This window comes from Mus musculus, chromosome 16 (genome assembly GCF_000001635.26).
Source record: "Mus musculus strain C57BL/6J chromosome 16, GRCm38.p6 C57BL/6J".
NCBI classification, from domain to species: Eukaryota; Metazoa; Chordata; class Mammalia; order Rodentia; family Muridae; genus Mus; species Mus musculus.
The window spans coordinates 89,706,063-89,719,835 of NC_000082.6; the positions used below are offsets into that span (position 1 = coordinate 89,706,063).

The 13,773-nt window shown below is 43.7% G+C and overlaps 1 long non-coding RNA gene across 4 annotated transcripts in view; it reads right to left on the bottom strand.

The window, feature by feature from the left end:
* The window catches only part of Gm35500, a 73,726-nt gene extending 60,643 nt beyond the window's left edge, over positions 1–13,083 (bottom strand). For all 4 annotated transcript variants that reach the window (XR_001782005.1, XR_385030.3, XR_001782006.1 and 1 more), the window contains exon 1: positions 12,745–13,083. This is a non-coding gene — a long non-coding RNA (predicted gene, 35500). The remainder of the gene's footprint in view (positions 1–12,744) is intronic.
* Between the last annotated feature and the right edge of the window lie 690 nt (positions 13,084–13,773).

The following is a 13,773-nucleotide window of genomic DNA, read 5'->3' on the forward strand; positions in this document are numbered from 1 at the left end:
TTGGTGTGCATTCTGGGGGATGCATCCCACTGATCTAGAACACATGGTTGTAGTAGGAACAGACATAGATAAGGTCCATAAGACATTATTTTAAAAACTCTCCACAGTTACATATTTTACAAAGGGTTCTTGATCCCTTAACATGGGTGGAATATGCAAGACAGAAGAAATCAGAGAGAAACTACTCAGATGTCGGGGGGGGGGGGTGGTGGAGGCAGCACCCAACAGCCCTCCCACACAATACGATAACAAACTCTGAAGTAATAGAGAAGAAAGCAGAATGATAAATTTGTAAGAAAGCAAAACAGCCAGGAACTCAAAGAAGAAAGCAAATTCATCTAACAACTCACTGGAAAGGGGTCATGTGGAAACTTCCACCCTAAGAGAGAGAAAAAATAATAAACGGTAATGTTGACTACGAGACGATTGCCAGGAGCAAAACCAAGAACAAAAGGAGGCTGGCTGCTCAAGAATTATTACAGCCTTTTTATTGTTCCACATTAGACGAATGTTTAACCTCTTCATGACCTTTTCCTTATCTGTTAACAGAAGAAGAAGAATAAAAAGTTGTATTCTCGGGGCTGGAGAAATGGCTGGGCAGTTAAGAGCATACCTTGCATTTGCAGAGGACTGGAGTTCGGTTTCCAGCTTCTACATCGGGTAGTTCACCACCACCTGTAATCCCAGCTCCAGGGGGATCCAGTGCCTCTAGCTCTCCTGGGTCCCAGCATCCGTGTTCACATACATGTTACTTACAATAAATGTCCTTAAATCATATTAAGTTCAAACTGAGAAGGATAAGTCACATCATTCCAAGGGTTGAGAGCAACATTCAGCACTGAATTGCTGCAGCCTTTGCTCTATACCAATAGCATCAATCATCAATCATCATTGTCATCATCACCACCGCCATCATCACCGACCGTCATTATCATCACGATCATCACCAGAATTGTCCACCATCATCATAATCACTATCATCACTATCATCACCATCGTCATCTGCAGCACTGTTTTTGTAGCTTGCTAACTTAGCATTCACTCCCTGAGGCTTTTGACACACTTATGGTTCAAAGATCCCACACTGCATGAGAGAAAGTGCAAAGGAAAAAAAAAAAAGAATCAAGGTTGGAAACGTGATAATCACTGGCAATTGGGAACAAAAGCAGAAAGAAAAAAAAATGACCAGTGAAATCAAACACAGATAGACTATATCTCTGAGAAGGAGAGAGAACCAGGTCAAACAGACCCCAGAGAAAATGCTTTGTCCAATTAGAACAAAATGGAGTTGTTAGGTCGGGGAGAGAAAGAAGTGGTCAGGTTTGAGGACCATGAGGCCATCTGTGGGAATGGTAAGGCTATGAAAGCAGAAGGCGGGCTGAAAGACAGTGCACAGAGACGGGTGGAAGTCCAGATCCCAACTCCCACCGCTTACCATCTAAATAGTCGCAAGAGCCGACACCCTCTTCACAGCGGGTAGTTTTCCGCCCCCTCACGTCCCACCCCTTTACCAACTAGTTTACCTTCACCCCAAACCTGAAGCCAAAATGAGTCTGATGTGAATTCCTAAGCGAGGTAACTCAGAGACCGCTGGGGTCAGCACTTCCTCTACAGAGAGATTTCAAAATAAAGGATTCTGTACTTCTGGCAGTCATATTCAGTTCCTCTATTGCTGGAAGGAGCCAGCCATTCTGTGAAATATGATAATGACTCCAGTTTACAAAAGAGAGGACAAACTAAGAAATGAAGAGAGGGCTGGAGAGACAGCTCAGCTGCTAAACGTTCTACTTTACTAGAACAAGAACCTAGGTTCAACAAGCAGTTAGGTGTGGTGGCATGGGCTTGAAATCCTGGGGGTCAGGGGGAAGCAGAGATGGGCAGAGCCGGAGGGATCACTCTCCAGTACAGCCTGGTTGGTGAGTTAGAACTGGTAAGAGACCTAAAAAAGTTGGGTTATGCCTGAGGAGCTGTACCCTGGGTTTTCTTCTGGCCTCCATATGAATGTGTGCCATACACATATGTGTACAAGCACACACAGACACATAGACACATCCATACACACACATACACACAGAGACACCCACATACAAACACACACACATACAGGCACACACATACCCACATGTGTACATGAATGAGTGTGCCATACACATATGTGTACTAACATACACAGACACATGCGTGCACATGCACATATATACACATGAGTACACACACAGACACACTTGTGTACACACACAGATACCTTCATAGAAACACATACACAGAGACACATACACATGAACACACACAAACATACACACATGTGTACATGAATGAGTGTGCCATACACATATGTGTACTAACACAGACACATAGACACATCCATACACACACAAACACATATACACACATGTATACATATAGACACCCACATTCAAACACACATACATGCACACACATACACACATATGTACATGAATGAGTGTGCCATACACATATGTTTACTAACACACAGAGACATATGCATGCACTTGAATATACACATACACACACATGTACACACACAGACACCTACATTGAAACACACATACACAGACACATACACATGCACACATACACACATACACACATGTATACATGAATGAGTGTGCCATACACATATGTGTAGTAACACACAGGCACATCCATGCACATGCATATACACATACATACATGTGCACATGAATGAGTGTGTCACACATGTATGTGGACTAATACATACACACAGGCATATACATGCACACGCACATACACACACATGTACATGAATGAATATGCCATACACATATATGTACTAACACACACAAACACACGGACACATACATGCCCATGCACACATATTAACATGTACATACACACATACACACACATACACACGGTAGAGGTCAAAGAGATTGAGAAAAGGAAAGGAAAGGAAAGGAAAGGAAAGGAAAGGAAAGGAAAGGAAAGGAAAGGAAAGGAAAGGAAAGGAAAGGAAAGGAAAGGAAAGGAAAGGACTCCCTGGACCCTGGAGTACAGTAACATGGCTGCTGCCTATTTGGTGTTCTCTTTGTTCAACATTCTCTTATCTGAGGGACTCTGAGTCAAATCTGTCCCCTGAAACTTAAAATGGCCAATATGAAAGCAAAGAACACATAAAGCAAAGGTCAGCAGGGGCAGGAAAAGTCAAAACCACGGTGGCAGCACAGTTGATGGCACGATGATATAGCACTTTTGGAAGACAAATGAAGTAGAAAATCATGAATTCTTCAAACTCCTGTGGGAAAAGATGGTGAAGACCCAAGTAAGCTGGGCCAGACTCTGTTTTGAATCAAGTGGTCAGAGAATACAAATTGTCTCTTTCTCTAACTCAACCTGGTTTTAGGCATAAGCCCCCATCTTACTAGGGTGGCAGAAGCCCCCAACCCTCCCTCCCAGAGCTCTACCAAGGTTCTGCAGTACAATGTTCAGTATTGATTATGGCACTGACAGGATCTCTCCTATACCTCTAGGAAAGTCCTAGACTGAGCTGACTGAGGTGGGAAGACCCATCCAAACTGTGATTAGCTCCTTCCATGGACTGAGGTGTTGCATTAAGAAGAGAAAGTAAAAGTGAACCCCAGCACCATCACTCACTGCGTCCTGACTGCTGACAAACTATGAGCATCCTGCTCCTTACACAGTAACTTCTGCACCATGGTGTGTAGCCTCCCATAAGCCTGAAGCAGGCTAAACCAGAACTTGACCTTGCTGCCACTAAGGAGATTATCTAGGGTGGAGCCTTCCCCCCTAGATCACTCTATTGTTCTGCCACTGCCACTGTTCCTTTTCAAGATACTGCTACCTGCAGAGAGCCCCCCCCCCAGGAGCTATTCCAGAGACTACACCTATCCTGCACGTCATCACCTGCAGCTGGTTCCAGGCTCCAAGGATGAATTGGCGGGAATGGACTTTCCCCCCCTCTTTTATAAAGCATGCCCACCATTAAAAATTTGAACCTTGATCAGAACACTGTCTTGGTTTCATCTTCCTCTCATCACCTAGTTTCCCTCTCTTTCAGCGCCGGCCTGCTATTCAGGTGTACCCGTCCTTGTGAGCCGCTGGATGGCTCGCAACAATTTGGCACCCAAACAGGGACCTGAAGAAGTTCAGGAGCTCCATGGAAGAAAAAGAAAAAGAAAAGGTCATATCGGACACCGAAGCAACAGGTACACATTCTAGCGCTAGTTTAAAACTTCATTTTTTAAAGGGTTGCTACAGATGTGGAAAGATACGGGCTAAGTTTGGATTCAGTGCTAACCCAGTGCTGGATTCACTTGGGTCAACAGCGGAATTATCGGAACTAGGAACTGATCAGGCGGTTGTCTGCAGCTTTTAAAAGCTGCCTCAGAGGAGAGGAAAAGGGTTTGAAAAAAAGAAATGAATCAGGCGATTGTCCTCAGTTTTCAAGAGTTGATTCAAGCAAGAGGAGTAGGGCTCGAAGTACAATTGTTAGAAAATCTTTTAGATAGGATAGATTCTTGTTGCCCATGGTTCAAGGAAGAAGAAACTTTAGATATTAGAACCTGGGAGAAAATTGGAAAAGCCTTGAAAATCACTCAGGCAGATAATTTCGCCCTTTGCCTCTGGGCCTTGTAAAAGATGCTATTGAAAAGGTGATCTCGCAGGGGTTAGGTGGTACCCAGGCAGAGCTTGATGAATCTCAGGAAGAGCGCCTTTCAGAAAAGGGTCCTCTCAACTCTAAATTTGATAGGTATAGAGACTCTGATGATGAGCTAATTTTAGACAAAGCAGATCACTCAGAAAGAAGAGCTTCCAAATATTCTGAGGAGGATTGGCTTCCTTGCAAGTCTCCTGCTCCACCTATAGCCTCCACCGTGGGAGATGCTACTCATAGGGACACGCAACTAAGCAAATTAGAGTTTGGAGTTAGGCTGCAAAAATTGATTGATGAGCTTCAGGAGCTAAAAAGGATGTCAGATGCAGAAAGGAGGAGTAACTCTTCTAAAATGTACCAAGCACCGCTGCAAAGAGCTGTGTGTCAGGCTCGTGGGAGAGGACAGGATACTTCTGATGTGCTAGCCTTTCCTGTCGTCGAAGTAATTGACCAGGAAGATACTAGAGTCAGACAATACCAGACTTTTGATTTCAAGTTGATAAAGGAGTTAAAAACAGCTGTTGTGCAGTATGGTCCTTCAGCCCCTTTCACACAAGCATTGCTGGATACGGTTTTGGAGTCACACTTAGCCCCCCTAGATTGGAAAACTCTATGTAAGGCCACCTGTCAGGAGGAGATTTCTTACTTTGGGATTCTGAATGGCAAGACGCCAGTAAGAAAACTGACGCTTTAAATGCTCAGACCGGTAATCTAGACTGGGATAGTAACATGCTTCTGGGAGAAGGCCCATATGAGGGCCAGACTAATCGGATTGGTTTTCCCGTTAGAGTATACACGCAGATCGCAGTGGCTGCCCGCCGTACTTGGGGACTGTTACCGGTTAGAGGGGATATTGTTGGGAGTTTAGCCAGCATTTGTCAGAGTTCTGATGAGCCTTACCAGAACTTTGTGGGTAGGTTATTAATAGCAGCTAGTAGAATAATTGGAAAATCTGACACGGGAAGTCCTTTCATTATGCAGTTGGCTCATGAGAACGCTAACATAATGTGTCATGCCACTATCCAGCCGCATAAAGGACAAACAGATTTAGCGGGATATGTCCGTCTTTGTGCAGAAATCGGGCCGTCAGATAATCAGGGTTTGGCTTTCGGTGCTGTTTCCACAAGGGACCGCCGTACAAGCAATGTTCTCGCGGAAACGAAAGAATAATGCATGTTTTAAGTGTGGAAGTTTGGGTCATTTTAAAAGTGATTGTCCCAAGAACAAAGGTGCCCAGAGTGGGCAAGCAGGCCATGCCCCAGGAATTTGTCCCTGGTGCAGAAAGGACAACCACTGGGCTAAGGTGTGCAAATCCAAGCCAGGCACGCTGGGCCATCCAGTGCCGGGAAACGAGAGGAGGGGCCAGCCCCAGGCCCTGGCTTACTCACAGAAAACAGCTTATGGGGCTATAAATCTGCTGCCCAGCCAAAGAGATCAGTGTTTTAACTTGTCAGGGCAAAACCAGGAGGTGCAGGATTGGACCTCTGTTCCACCACCCATGCAGTATTAACCCCAGAAATGAGAGTCCAAACTCTACCTACCAGAGTCTGGACCTCTAACTGTAGAAACTTGTGGATTTCTTTTAGGACGAAGCAGTTCTATTATAAAAGGCCTGCAGATTTATCCAGATGTTATAAATAATGATTATGAGGGAGAAATTAAAATCATAGCTGCTTCTCCTCATGGTGTTATAACTGTACCCGCTAATCAAGGAATTGTTCAATTTGTTTTAATTCCTCTACATCCACCACCGTCCAGATTTATTAAGAATGAAAGAGGACAAGGTGGTTTTGACTCCTCTGGTGTGAATTGGGTTCTATATATTACTAACCAGAGACCTAACCTTAAATTGACATTTGATGGAAAAAGCTTTGAAGGACTAATAGATACTGGAGCCGATGTAACAATCATTAGACGACAGGACTGGCCCTCAAACTGGCCTTCGACTGATATGCTAACTCACTTTCAAGGATTTGGTTATACTAGTAACCCAAAACAAAGCTCCAAATTGCTAACCTGGAGAGATGGGGAAGGAAAATCAGGAAAAATTCAGCCGTATGTTATGTCAAATTTGCCTGTCACTCTATGGGGAAGAGATCTCTTGTCACAGATGGGCATTATAATGTACAATCCTAATGAGATGGTGACTAAGCAGACGCTCAGGCAGGGACTTTTGCCTGGTCATGGACTAAAAAAGAAGGGACAAGGAATTAAGACTTTTGAAGATCCTAAACCTCACTCTGACACAAGAGATTTGGAGTATTTTCGGTAGTGGCCACTATCTTGCCTGCATCCCACACCGATAAAATTCAATGGCTTAATGATATTCCGGTGTGGGTGGATCAGTGGTCTTTACCTAAAGAAAAAATAGAAGCCGCTTCTTCACTAGTGCAGGAGCAACTAGAAGCAGGACATTTAGTAGAATCTCAGTCCCCTTGGAATACACCAATTTTCATTATCAAGAAAAAAATCTGGTAAATGGAGATTGTTACAAGATTTAAGAAACGTTAATGAGACTATGGTACCATGGGACCTTTACAACCTGGGCTTCCCTCCCCAGTAGCCATTGCTAAAGGATATTATAAAATTGTGGTAGATCTGAAAGATTGTTTCTTTACTATTCCTTTGTATCCAAAGGATTGTGAAAGACTTGCTTTTAGTGTTCCTTCCATAAATTTTAAGGAACCTATGAAGAGATATCAATGGACAGTTCTCCCACAGGGCATGGCTAATAGTCCTACCTTATGCCAAAAGCTTGTGGCACAAGCCATTCAGCCTGTAAGACGACAATGGCCCATGATTTACATCATTCATTTCACAGATGATGCTTTGATGGCGGGAAAAGAACCCCAGGATTTGCTTTTGTGTTACAGAGATTTACAAAAAGCTTTAGCTGAAAAAGGATTGCAGATAGCTCCTGAAAAGATACAAACTCAGGATCCTTATAATTATTTGGGCTTTAGATTTACTAATCAAGCTGTTTTTCCCCAGAAGATAGTTATTTGCAGAGACAACTTAAGGACTTAGAATGATTTTCAAAAATTGTTAGGTGATATTAATTGGCTTCACCCCTGTTTAAAGCTCACTACAGGGGAGTTGAAACCTTTATTTGATATTCTTAAAGGGAGTTCTGATCATACCTCCCCTAGATCCCTACCCTCAGAAGGATTGCTGGCCTTACAACAAGTGGAAAAAGCTATTGAAGAGCAATTTGTCACTTATATAGATTACTCTTTGCTGTTACACCTGTTAATTTTTAATACAATTCATGTGCCTACAGGATTGTTATGGCAAAAGTCTCCTCTAATGTGGATACATTTGAGGATTTCTCCTAAACACAATATCTTGCCATATTATGAAGCAGTAGCCCAGATGATTATCATTGGAAGGAAGCAGGCACTAACTTATTTTGGCAAGGAGCCAGATATTATTGTTCAGCCTTACAGCATAAGTCAAGACACTTGGCTGAAACAGCATAGTACAGATTGGTTGCTTGCTCAAATAGTGTTTAATGGAACTATAGATAGCCACTACCCTCAAGATAGGTTGATAAAATTTTTAAATGTACACGAGGTGATATTTCCTAAAATGACTTCCTTACAGCCTTTATATAATGCTCTATTGATTTTTACTGATGGCTCCTCTAAAGGGCGAGCTGGATTTCTTATTAATAATCAACAGGTAATCATAAAGACTCCTAGCCTCTCAGCTCAATTAGCAGAATTAACAGCAGTACTGAATGTCTTTCAGTCTGTGCATGAGGCTTTTAATATTTTTACTGATAGTTTATATGTTGCACAATTGCTACCCTTATTGGAGACCTTTTAACTTTAATACACCAGCAGGATCCCTGTTTCCACAATTGCAAAACATCATTCTTGCCCGAAAACACCTGTTCTATATTGGCCACATATGAGCTCATTCTGGTCTTCCTGGACCTTTAGCTGAAGGCAATGATTGCATCGACAGAGCTCTAATAGAAGCCTTAATTTCAGATCCTGTTGCTTTGGCCAAAAGTGACCATGAAAATTTTCATCTCTCTAGCCATACCTTAAGGCTCCGACATAAGATCACTAAGGAGCAGACAAGAATGATTATAAAGCAATGTCCTAAATGTATTACATTATCTCCAGTGCCACATTTAGGAGTTTATCCACGAGGTCTTATGCCTAATCATATTTGGCAAATGGATGTAACTCATTATGCAGAATTTGGAAAATTAAAATATATACATGTTTGTATTGATACTTGTTCAGGATTTCTTTTTGCTTCTCTGCATGCTAGAGAAGCTTCCAAAAATGTAATTGATCATTGCCTACAAGCCTTCAATGCCATGGGATTGCCTAAACTTATTAAGACAGATAACGGGCCATCCTATTCTAGAAAAATCTTACTTCATTTTGTAAAGAATTTGGCATCAAACATAAAACTGGAATTCCTTATAACCCCATGGGACAAGAAATAATTGAACGTGCTCATCACACTTTTAAAAATTGGCTTTTTAAGACAAAACAGGGGCAGTTATATCCCCCAAGGTCACCAAAGGCACATCTTGCTTTTGCTTTATTTGTTCTAAATTTTTTGCAAACTGATGTTAAAGGTCAGTCTGCAGTGGATCACCACTGGCATCCAGTTACTTCTAGTTCTTATGCCATGGTAAAGTGGTGTGACCCATTTACTAATGAATGGAAGGGTCCAGACCCGGTCCTAATCTGGGGAAGGGGCTCGGTCTGTGTTTTTTCACAAAAAGAAGATGAAGCGTGATGACTGCCTAAGAGATTAGTTTGTCAACTACACAGATCCTGAATCTTCTAGTAAGTATGACTCTAACCTTGATTATGGCTAATAATCCTCTTTAGCCAAAAAGTTAAATTAAAGCACAGCCTCCACTCCCAGGGAAGCTGTAAGCCTTTCTGCAATTCTCAAAGTCACCTCCCCCACACTGGGAGCTCTAAGTCTAGCCTGATCGTTGCTAATTTGCAACTGAATGGAGTACCTGGACTTCCCCAAAAGAAGCTTTTGTACTGTGCCTTTCACTGTCTAGACTTTGTTTTCAAGCAGGTCAGTCAATGCCCTTCATCCTGACTGCAGCAGACGTGTACATCCCTGCCCCCAACAGCGCACAGGTGGCAGTTATTAATTTTCATCAAGATTCTAAGTACATATTGTGGCTTTGGTCTGATTTGGGAATAAGGTGCGCTATGAGGGCAAGTTAGTCAATGACCGGCAACCAGATCCCGGATCATACCAATCTAAGACAGGGGTACATGCCAAAAGTCAGTGGACGTTGATATTACACCACAGAGCCATGTTTGTGTGAATTATAACACAAACTAGCTGCATGTAACTTCCGATGACGAAAATGGATGGTTCAAGAGGATCTGAGATCCTAAGGCAGGCACGGCCGCCAGCCACCATAATTCCCAGGCAGGACTATGGAGCATAAATAAATTTTATGCCTCAGTCCAGCTTTTTTTTAATATTATTAACAGGGAGGAGATGTAGCCTCCCATAAGCCTGAAGCAGACTAAACCAGAACTTGGCCTTGCTGCCACTAAGGAGATTATCTAGGATGGAGCCTTCCCCCCTAGATCACTCTATTGTTCTGCCACTGTCAATGTTCCTCTTCAAGATACTGCTACCTGCTGAGAGGCCCTGGAGCTATTGCAGAGACTATGCCCTATCCTGCACGTCATCACCTGCAGCTGGTTCCAGGCTCGAAGGATGAATTAGTGGGAATGGACTCCCCCCTCACTTTATAAAGCATGCCCACCATTAAAAATTTGAGCCTTGATCAGAACACTGTCTTGGTTCCCTCTTCCTCTCGTCGCCTAGTTTCACTCTCTTTCAGCCCCTGCTGGATGGCTCACAACAATGGTGGACTAAAACCTCAAACCATGAACCTAAATAACCCCTCATTCTCTCCTTCTCTCCCTCTCTCCCTCCTTCTCTCCCTTTCTCCCTTCCTCTCTCCTTTCTTCCCTTCCTTTCTCCCCCTTCCCTCTCCTGCTCTCTCCCTTTCTCCCTCCCTTGCTTTCTTCTTTCCACCCTCCCTTCCCTCCTCCCTTCCTCCCTCCCTCCTTTCCTTCCTTCTTTCCTTCTTCCCTTCTCCCCTCCCTCCTTCTCTCCTTTCCTCCCTCCTTCCCTTCCTTCCTCTCTCTTTTCCTCCCTCCTTCCCTTTCTTCCTCCTTTCTTCCCTCCCTCCCTTCCTTTTCTTCCTCTGTGAACTATTTTGTCACAGAAGTGAGAAAAATCACACACACACACACACACACACACACACACACACAAGACACTCACAGAATTCTGACACACGCTTCATCAGAAGGTCTTGGAACTCTGGACCACAGAAGTCTTCCTTTTTCCACACCTTCAGATCCTTGACTCTTTCTGCCTTTCCCATGCCAGGCCAGTAACAGAAGGCTTCTCACCACAGCCATGCCAGACCTGAAGTAATTCATGAAAGAGTAAAGGCTTCCATCTCCTCTCTGCAGTTTTTCTGGGGAAGTAGACAATGGGTCCCCTTCTCTAGGGTTCATGAAGAGTCTGCTCTCACCACTATCCACGAAGAACTCTTCAAGTTGGGCAAAGGAAAAGAAAGCCTTCCTAACGTATTTCCTCTGTGCACTGGGTCCACGCTCTAGAGTTCTCTTTCTGTGTTAATCACTTCTCTCACAGCCGTGATAAGGTGCCAGGCAGAATTAAGTTGAAGATGAGACGATTTATTGTGGCTCACCGTTTCAAAGGACGTGAGCCCACCATGCCAAGGAAGAGGCAGAAGCAAGACAAGGTGAACAGAAGCAAGTGGCAGAGACTCCTCACACACAGGAGAACCAGAAAGCACAGGGGCTGCCTACAGCAATCCATTGCAGTACATTAGCTGTAAATCCCAAAGGTTCAACAACCTCCCGAGACAGTGTATGTGGGGAGCATCTCACATTCAATTTGCATCACCTCCCTGATTTGAGACCTCAGACTCTTTAAAACCAAAGCCAAAAAAGCCTTCCTTCTCCTGGCCCACTACCTAGACAACAAGCATTGTTCCTCCTGGGATCCAGGTTGGGTAATAAAGCAAAGAAGGCGGCAAGGGCAGAGAAACCACTAGGAGCTCTGTGAACTGGTATCTCAGAGGCTTCCTGTCTCTCCACCAAGGAGAAGCTGCGCATTATAGAAGAAAATATCTGGTAAAAGTCCTGGCAGAGGCTGAAGAACATGACTAGAGAATCTACATCCCTACCCATGCATAGAACCAGACATGCTGAGAGCCACCTCACATAAAACGCAGAGATGCTGTCCTGAGCCAACACCCACCTCAGAATCAGATTTGAACCTACATCAGCCTTAAAAAGAAATGGAGTTCAGAATCAGCCTGAGACCGGCTTCATCAAATACTGGTTGAATTCAGGGTTTCCAAAATCTTATGGAAACTGAGAGGAACTTCATAGAGACAGTCTGGGACCACAGCTTCTCATTGTGCTCAGTTCCACAAGAGAGTCCACACAACCCACACAAGGTCTGCTGTGCTCAGACTGTCAGATTGTTCTAGAAAGGGTCATTCCGAGTTTGCCCACTCAAGTTTTTCCCTCTTCGTTAGGCAAATTTCATCACCGGTTTTTAAGTTCTTCTATTTACTGAGAATAATACCTTCCACCAGGAGACATTTATTCCGGAGATTAAAGTTCACAGTGTGGTTTTAAAGCTGGTGAACTTGCACGCATTTATTATTTTACTATCTCCACTAAAAAAGGCAGCATTATTTTTGCATTCCTGGAGAAATTCAAAGCTTCCTGAGTGGGGATCAAGGGGAGGTCAATGCTTCTGGCCAGTGCTACGACCTTCTCATAGATGATGGCACTTTCCACTTTTCAAATAATAAATGGAACCAAGAGACATATCCCAAAAAAAGCAGACATTGAGCCGAGTTCCCTACTTCTGCCAAGTTCCCCCACTTCAGCCTAGTTCCCCCACTTAGTTCCCCACTTCCACTTAGTTCCCCACTTCCACCTAGTACCCCACTTCCGCCTAGTTCCCCACTTCTGCCTTTTCTTCTGGTGCCCAGCTTCTGATCCCATTCCATCCACACACACCTCTCATTCATTACTGTTAACAGTTCCTTATCAATGGTGTCTGCTTGCTGAGGTCTTCAAAGCACAGTCTTGGTCCTCTTCTCTATGCTGTGTTTACATTTGTCTCCTGGGAACTTTAGTAATCCAACAGGCAGCCTCACCACCTCCTACTTCAAAATCATGCCACAGAGCAGCAGCTAACTAGGCATGATTCAAGCTTGTTAGGATAAACAAGTTTGTGTGTGTGCTCTCCAGCCTTTCAAGAGAGAGGGGAAAAAAAATTTTTTAATTGGATTGGCAACCGGTCTAATCTGGATCTCTCTGGAACTCTGTATCATATGTAAATTTCTGAACTGCTCAAGGGCATAATGGGGAAATCGCTCAACTCTCACTTCAAAAGACATAACAAACTCTGTGCCACTGTGTTCTGTAACAGAACAACCCCGCATCACAATAGTGAGCTATAAAGTCACTAAATTCTCTGCATTACCTCAGCTCAGAGCAAAAAACTGCCTGTGGAAATGCCAAATGGGATCCTGACCGTGAAAGCTTTAAACCTGTAACTAAAACAAATCTATTTGGTTGCCTTTGAGGCATGGTTTCTGTTTTGTTGACAGGTCTGTGGAGGTGTCTTAGTCCACTATCTATCGCTCTAACTGAATGCCTGAGACCAGGTAATTTATAAAGAAGAGAAGTTTATTTGACTCAGAGGCTGGGAAGTCCCAGGGCATGGTAGCAGCATTTGCTTGGGTACCTGATCAGGGATGCTTGCCTCATCTTAACATGCCAAAGAGCATCACATGCCAAGACAGAACAAAAGAACTTCACAGAATCATCATCTCAAGACCAAAGCCCCACTTCTAAACACCATCTACATGGGAATCTGAGGATCAAGCTTCTAACACATCAACACAGAAACATGTTTTCTGTTCTCCTGAGCCAGGGTGGCAGGTAGCCTAGGCTGGCCTCAGTCTTCCTATGAAGCCAAGGCTAGTCATGAACTTCTGATCCTCTTGCTGCCACTGCCCAAGTGCTAGATTTCCCACCACA